Genomic DNA, 8,235 nt, shown 5'->3' with positions numbered 1-8,235 from the left:
TACTTTATAGAAGTTCCCGTGGTCTTCCCTCTGTTATCCTATCCTTCCCAACATCTTAGCTTTCTGCAGTTGTTGCTGAGACTTTTCTGTAAGTGATCTCCTTAATAAGAACTGTCCAGTATTGCAGCACCACTTTTCTGAGCACTATATTTATAAAGGAAAGCATAGCTTATCAATAGAGATTATGGCACCTCAAGTATGGAGCTGGTTGGAAAGTAGTGAGCAATGGGTGTGGTTCTACAGGAAAACTTCAACTTTGTCAAAAACAGGTTTTCAGCCAAAAAATGCAGTTTCCAAAAGAAAAATCCATTTTTGGGGAGAAGTATATAATATGTATATATATATATTGTGACAGACCCAGGCCAGTGGGATGCAGGAGTCTGGTAGAGGGCAAATATACTGGTCACTGGGTGAGTAGTTTTCTGTTCCCTGAGTGACTAGAGCAAGGTCTGCACTAGAGTAGTCAGGAACTTGCTAGAACCAGTTAAGGCAGATGGGCTGATTAGAACACCTGCAGCCAATCAAGGCAGGCTAATCAGGGCACCTGGGTTTTAAAAGGAGCTCACTCCAGTCAGATGGGGAGGAGCTAGAGGAGAGGAAGTGCATGTGAGGAGCTGGGAGCAAGAAACACAAGGAGTTGAGAGTGAGGGTGTGCTGCTGGAGGACTAAGGAGTACAAGCGTTATCAGACACCAGGAGGAAGGTCCTGTGGTGAGGATAAAGAAGGTGTTTGGAGGAGGCCTTGGGGAAGTAGTCCAGGGAGGTGTAGCTGTCACACAGCTGTTACAAGAGGCACTATAGACAGCTGCAAATCCACAGGGCCCTGGGCTGGAACCTGGAGTAGAGGGTGGGCCTGGGTTCCCCCCAAACCTCCCAACTCCTGATCAGACACAGGAGGAGTTGATCCAGACTGTGGGGGAGATCACTGAGGTGAGCAAATCTGCTAAAAAGCACAGGACCCACCAAGGAAGAGGAACTTTGTCACAATATATATATTTTATGAAAAAATAAATGTGAAAAAAAAAGCTGAGAGTAGCCTTTTTTTAGATGAGATCAAGCTGTTGCTTTGTAAAGTGAGAAATGTTAATGAAGGAAATACAGGAGAGAGAGAAAATCATTTAATTGACTGCAATGTATTTGGAGTTGTCCTCAAACCTATATTATATTCCAGTCTTTCCTCCCCACCATATTGTATTGGTTATTAACAGATAATTATATTAATGAACAGTAATCATAATACATCTATATCTATATCTCATGTAGGAAACAATAGTAGGACCTGAATAAAAGAAGTGACAGCCATTTCTAATGACTGAGTTTGTGATTTATCAAGCAGTTTACACTTCACAGTTGTGATGTGAATTTGCTGTACATTCTGTAACCATTTGTTTTCGGTAGAGATTAACCCAACCCTAAAACCTCAGATCCAAACTCCAGGGACATTCAGCTCTGGATCTGAAGGTTGAGATTCTCATTTATCATTTGAGCTGGGGTTTTAAGAACATAAAATGTCATGAGAGTGACAACACAGCTTTAGTAATGTCTACAAGATGTGTCCTCTGGTTATTTTCACTCTGTTAAAGCTCTATTCTTAGCCTTGGTCTACACTGAGGCGAGGATGGATCTAAGTTATGCAACTTCAGTTACATGAAGTCGACATACCTAGATTAATTTACTGTGGTGTCTTCGCCACGATGAGTCGACTGCTGCCGCTCCCCTGTCAACTCTGCCTGCACCTCTCACAGCACTGGAGTACAGGAGTCAATGGGAAAGTGCTCAGGGGCTGAGCTCGGGGGTAGGTACCACAATATAGTGTGACAAAAAGTTCCTCCTCTATCTTGGTGGGTCCTGCTCTTATTGGCAGATTTTCTCACCTCAGTGATCTTCCCCACAGTCTGGACCAACTCCTTCTGTGTCTGATCAGGAGTTGGGAAGTTTGGGGGGAACCCAGGCCCACCCTCTACTCCAGGTTCCAGCCCAGGGCCCTGTGGATTGCAGCTGTCTATAGTGCCTCCTGTAACAGCTGCGTGATAGATACAACTCCCTGGGCTACTTCCCCATGGCCTCTTCCAAACACCTTCTTTTTCCTCACCACAGGATCTTCCTCCTGGTGTCTGATAACGCTTGTACTCCTTAGTCCTCCAGCAACACACCTTCTCACTCTCAGCAACTTGTGCCTCTTGCTCCCAGCTCCTCACACACACTTCCTCTCCTCTGGCTTCTCCTCACCTGACTGGAGTGAGCTCCTTTTTAAACCCAGGTGCCCTGATTAGCCTGCCTTGATTGGCTGCAGGTGATCTAATCAACCAGTCTGTCTTAACTGGTTCTAGCAAGTTCCTGATTACTCTAGTGCAGCCCCTGCTCTGGTGACTCAGGGAACAGAAAACTACTCACCCAGTGACCTTTATATTTGCCCTCTACCAGACTCCTGTACACCACTGGCCTGGGTCTGTCACATATCTTTCCCCCCTGCTCAACACCAAGGGGTTGGGCAGGTTGGGAAGCCTGACAGTGCACACGTGACAAGCCATCGGTATTGCCGTGACGGCTCCCTGCTCTGTGTTGCACACGGAACTGGAAAGGTTGGAGGGATAAGAACCACCTGGTCACCCTTGTGTTCTTCTCATAGTTCTGCTGCATCCATTGAAGAGGGGCATGGTCAGTCACGAGGACGTATCTGTGCCCGAGCAAGTAGTAGTGCAATGCTTCCATGGCCCATTTTATGGCGAGGCACTCTCTCTCCATCACTGCATATTTTTGTTCCCTTGGAAGGAGTTTCCTACTGAGGTAGAGAATTGGGTGTTCCTCCTCCCTGGCCATCTGTTATAGAACGGCCCCCAACCCTACTTCCGATGCATCTGTCTGCAGGATAAATTCCTTGGTGAAATCAGGGGCTATCAGTACGGGATTACTGCAGAGGGCAGTCCGAAGGTCTGTGAATGCTTCCTCTGCTGCATCAGACCATCTCACTAGATCAGGTCCACGGGTTTTCACTAGGTCTGTCAGGGGGCTTGCCCTTGTGGCAAAGTGGGGGATATATCGTCGGTAATACCCCACTACACATAAGAATGCCTGGACTTGTTTCTTGCAACGTGGTTGGGGCCAATTTTGGATGGCCTCCAACTTGCTCACTTCGGGTTTTACCAGATCTTTTCCCACAATGTAGCCAAGATATTTGTCCTCTGTAAACCCTACAGTGCACTTGGCAGGGCTTGCTGTAAGGCCAGCTCACCTGAAGGTATCAAAGACTGCCTCCACCTTCTCTAGGTGGGTTTCCCAGTCTGGGGTATGAATGACCACATCATCCAGCAGCATAACTGTTATGAGGACTAACAGCTTGTCCATGAGGTGCTGGAAAGTAGTTGGGGCCCCATGTAGTCCAAAAGGGAGGACAGTATATTGAAAAAGACCCTCTGGTGTAGAGAACACAGTCTCATTGTTATTCTGGCCCCAGGGTTCATGACAATGTGGTGATATGTCTCAGTTGTTCGACCCGGTTTTGTCAAGAACACATCTTGGTTCCGGAAGATCATCTCAGACACCTCATTCTTCTAGTCTGGTGTTAAATCGGGAGACACTCTCACCTGTTTGGAAGGCTTGTTTTCCACAGTTACACATGCCTCTTGTGCATGCCAGGATTTCAGAAGGTTGATGTGATAAATCTGTTCTTGTTTTCGGCATCCTCGCTGCCACACCTTGTAGGTTACTTCCCTCATGGGTTTAACCACCTCATAGGGTCCCTGCCATTAGGCCAGAAGCTTGCTTTCTGCTGTGGGTACCAACACCATCACCCGATCCCCTGGTTGGAACTGTCAGACTTTTGCCTGATGATTGTAATGGGTTCTCTGGGCTTCCTGTGCCTTTTCCAAATGTTCCTGTACAATAGGAGTGACCCGGGCTATCTGGTCTCGCATCTGTATTACATGTTCTATTATATTTCTCCTCTCATTGGGCTCCTTTTTTCCAGATCTCTTTGGCAATATCTAGTATGCCATGGGGGTGACGCCCAAATAATAACTCAAAGAGAGAAAACCCAGTTGAGGCCTGAGGTACCTCCTAGATAGGGAACATAAGATAGGGTAGTAGGGTGTCCCAATCATTCCCTTCCTGACTTACCACCTTCTGTATCATAGCCTTGAGGGTTCAGTTAAACCTTTCTACCAACCCATCAGTCTGCGGATGGTAGGCTGAAGTTCTCAGGGTATGTATATGGAGCAGCGTACAGAGATCCTTCATTAGCTTTGATATAAATGGGGTTCCTTGGTCTGTTAATATCTCCTTTAGTAGCCCCACTTGGGCAAAGATTCCCACCAGCTCTTTGGCTATTGTTTTAGAGGCTGTGTTCTGCAGGGGGATGACTTCTGGGTAGCGAACAGCATAGTCCAAAACAACAAGTATATATTGGTGGCCCTGAGCCGTCTTCTCCAGGGGTCCCACTAGGTCCATGGCTATTCGCTCAAAGGGGACTTCTATGATGGGAAGGGGTACTAAAGGTGCCCTCAGGTGGGGATGGGGACTGTGCAGCTGGCACTCTGGTCAGGACGCACAGTACCTCCGCTTTTCTTCATGTACTCCGGGCCAGAAGAACTGTCATAGGACTCATGCCAGGGTCTTCCCAACCCCCAAATGTCCCCCCCTCAAAGATTACTATGAGCAAGACTTAATACAGCATTCTGGTGTTTTTGAGGTACTACGATCTGCTGTACCTTCTGCCCCTGTACTGGTGCAACCCAGTATAAGAGATTCTTCTTCATTATGCAGTAGGGTGCTGGTCCCTGGGTTTTCCCTTCCATGGGGACCTCATCTGTTTCAGTCACCTCCTTCCTAATGTTGTCGTACCTTGGGTCTTCAGCCTGGTCCCATTCAAAATTTTCTCTCCCGGGGCTAATCTGCCCAAGATCTAGGGGCCCAGCCTCTGTTGCCTCTACTGGTTCAGAAGCATTAGGGTCGGGGTCAGACTCGGGTGCTTCTCCCTCCTGGGTGGTCTCCTTTTCAGCTGCACGGGTCCGCCTACCTATGAGAGAGACTCTCTGGCTTTGAGTCGGTATTCGGGTTCCCAAGGCCTTAGCTGCCCTCCTTTCCCTTTTTGACTTTCTACCCTGTCTGAGAATGGAAAATAAATCTGGGGATAATTCAGAGAAGACTGGGGGTTGACAGTCTACTGTGGATGCCTCACTAACTTCAGGGTTCCCCTTTTCCTCCAATCTTCCTACTGGGAGTAAGTTTCCAAACTCTGGGAAGTCCCTCCCTATAAGCACTGGGTATGTGAGTTTAGGGACTACATCTGCTGCTACCTCAGTAGTGTTCCTCTGAATCTCGAGCTTTACTGGGATGGTGGGGTAATAACCAACTGTCCCATGAACGCATGTTATTCCTGTACGCTTAGCCCTCAGCAGCTGAGTACTCTTGATGAGCTTCGCCGAGACAAGCGTGATAGCACTCCCTGAATCAACCAATGCTGTGGTCTCTACTCCATTTAGTTTGACTGGTCTGGTGTACATATGTGGGGTTAGTGAGACCCTCACAAGGTGGATTAGGGAGCATGGGTCTGCCCAGTTCCCTAGGTTACACAGCGTCAGCTCCTCAGCATTGGGACACTGTGCAGTTATATGTCCCCACTCCCCGCAGGCATAACATCTGTATGGAGCCCTAGGCATTCCCCAGTCTCTTGGTTTGGGCAGTCTAACATCATGATCCTCTTCTCCCTCCATGCTCCGACTCTTTGTGGCCTTTGGTGGGCCTTCAGCCCCTCTCTTTTTCCACCTGGGCCCTCCTGGTGGCCTAGTCACCCACGCTCTAGGGCTTAGAGCTGCTAGTTTAATCCGGGGTGTCTCCTCCTTAACTGGTCGGGTCAGCTCCCTCACCGTCCTTCGCCTCTCTACCAGTGCAGCAATCTCATCATAGGTGGAGGGTTCGTTCTGGCTTACCTAGGCAAGAAGGTCTGGCGTTAGTCCCCTCATGTATTGGTCGATGACCAGAGCCTTTAGTATCTCTCTTCCAGACTCCAGGACTCCATTCACAACCACTTTAGTGCGAGATGGATGAGGTGATACGATTGAGACCGCGGGGTTTTGTTTTCTTGGTACCTCCACTTGTGATACCGTTGGGCCCATACTGCGGTCGTTACCCCAGATCTGGCCAGGATCTCTGCTTTCAGCTGGGGGTAGTCTGCTGCAGCCTCTGCAGGCAGATGAAAGTAAGCCTTCTGGGCCTCCCCACACAGGAATGGGGCAAGGATGCCAGACCACTGATCTTGAGGCCAGGCCTTCCATAGGACTGTCCTTTCAAAGGACAGAAGGTATGCCTCTACATCATCCTCCAGCATCATTTTCTGCAGCCAATAGCTGGCCCATAGGATCTGCGTCCTATTATGGCCACGGTTCAGCTCTGTAAAGGTCTTTACCTGGCTTACCAGTTCCCGCATCATAGCCTGGTCTTGAGAAGCCTGGTCCATCGGCAGGCGATTAGTCTCTTGCTGCAACCGCACTGCCTCCTGTTGGGCAGCTGTCTGGACATGGGTAGCCTCCTGCTGGGTCGCAGTAGCTTATATCAATGCTCATACTAAGTCATCCATTGTGGTGAAAAAAAAATAAAAATAAACCCTCTACTTTTTTTTTTTTAAAAAAATCACCCTCCTTCTTCTGCCACACCGTGCACACCAAATCCCATCCCTAATACCAGTTGTGACAAAGTTCCTCCTCTACCTTGGTGGGTCCTGCACTTATTGGCAGATTTGCTCACCTCAGTGATCTTCCCCACAGTCTGGATCAACTCCTCTTGTGTCTGAACAGGAGTTGGGAAGTTTGGGGGGAACCCGGGCCCGCCGTCTACTCCAGGGTCCAGCCCAGGGCCCTGTGGATTGCAGCTGTCTATAGTGGCTCTTGTAACAGCTGCGTGACAGCTACAACTCCCTGGGTTACTTCCCTTTGACCTCCTCCAAACACCTTCTTTATCCTTACCACAGGATCTTCCTCCTGGTGTCTGATAACGCTTGTACTCCTTAGTCCTCCAGCAGCGCATCCTCTCACTCTCAGCTCCTTGTGCCTCTTGCTCCCAGCTCCTCACACGCACTTCCTCTCCTCTGGCTCCTCCTTGCCTGACTGGAGTTAGCCTCTTTTAAAACCCAGGTGCCCTGATTAGCCTGCCTTGATTGGCTGCAGGTGATCTAATCAGCCTGTCTGCCCTAATTGATTCTAGCAAGTTCTTGATTACTCTAGTGCAGCCCCTGCTGTGGTCACTCGGGGAACAGAAAACTACTCATCCAGTGACCAGTATATTTGCCCTCTACCAGACTCCTGTACTCCACTGGACTGGGTCTGTCACAATCGGTATGACAAGACAATTTTGGTTTATTTGTGCTTCTTGATTGGGAAGGTGTAGGGAAGTGTGAATTCATGGCCAGCTAGGATACTCTGACCATTTGGACATCTGCTTGATATTCTCTCATATAAGGTTTGTTTGCTTTCTTGCTAGCTTGCTTGCCAGATTTGGTGTATGTAGCATATACAGCCTGTAGTGGATGGGCCGGTGGCAGTATGAGTGGATTTTATATAATTCTGGTGAAGTGATACTCTACCTCAAGCAACAGAAGTGGGTAATGTTTGATAAAACTGAGGTGGAGGTCCATTTCAGAGTGGCCATCCATTTCAGAGTGGCCATCACTCCTCCTGAGGAATATGGGAGATAACTGTTGGAGGCTAAGCAGGGTTTAGAAGATACCAGTGAATGTATGAGAGAACAGAAAGCATATTTTTTAAAGGTGACCTGCATTTTTTTTAAAAATTAGCTTAAGCCCTGTTTTGTTTCTTTATAAAGTAGCAAGAAAGTGTAAACAAGAAGAGTCCTTTCAGAAACTTTTTAATTACCTTCTTTGTTTTTATCTTAGAAATACCAGGCATATGGACTTCCCTGATTTTAATGGAGGACGACTGCGAGGTCTCAGAGCACATTTATTGTACACTCTAACATACTTACTTGTAGGGGCATGAGATCTTGGTAACTGAAATTAAACAGTTAACAAAAACAAAACACAAAAATTACAGTCTGACTAAAAATCACATCCTGTTTTATTTGCTTAATTTTCACGCTTGGTTCTTGTGATGTCACAATTACGCTTATTTTCCAATCATCTTAGTCTTCCATTTTAAACTAGGTCTCAATTTCTAGTGCAATATCCAAGGAAGAGGGACAAAAATCTAGTTTTTACACTGCTTTTAGCCACCATAAAGAAGCAAGA

This window comes from Gopherus evgoodei, chromosome 8 (genome assembly GCF_007399415.2).
Source record: "Gopherus evgoodei ecotype Sinaloan lineage chromosome 8, rGopEvg1_v1.p, whole genome shotgun sequence".
Taxonomy (NCBI): Eukaryota; Metazoa; Chordata; order Testudines; family Testudinidae; genus Gopherus; species Gopherus evgoodei.
This window is presented reverse-complemented; position numbering follows the sequence as displayed.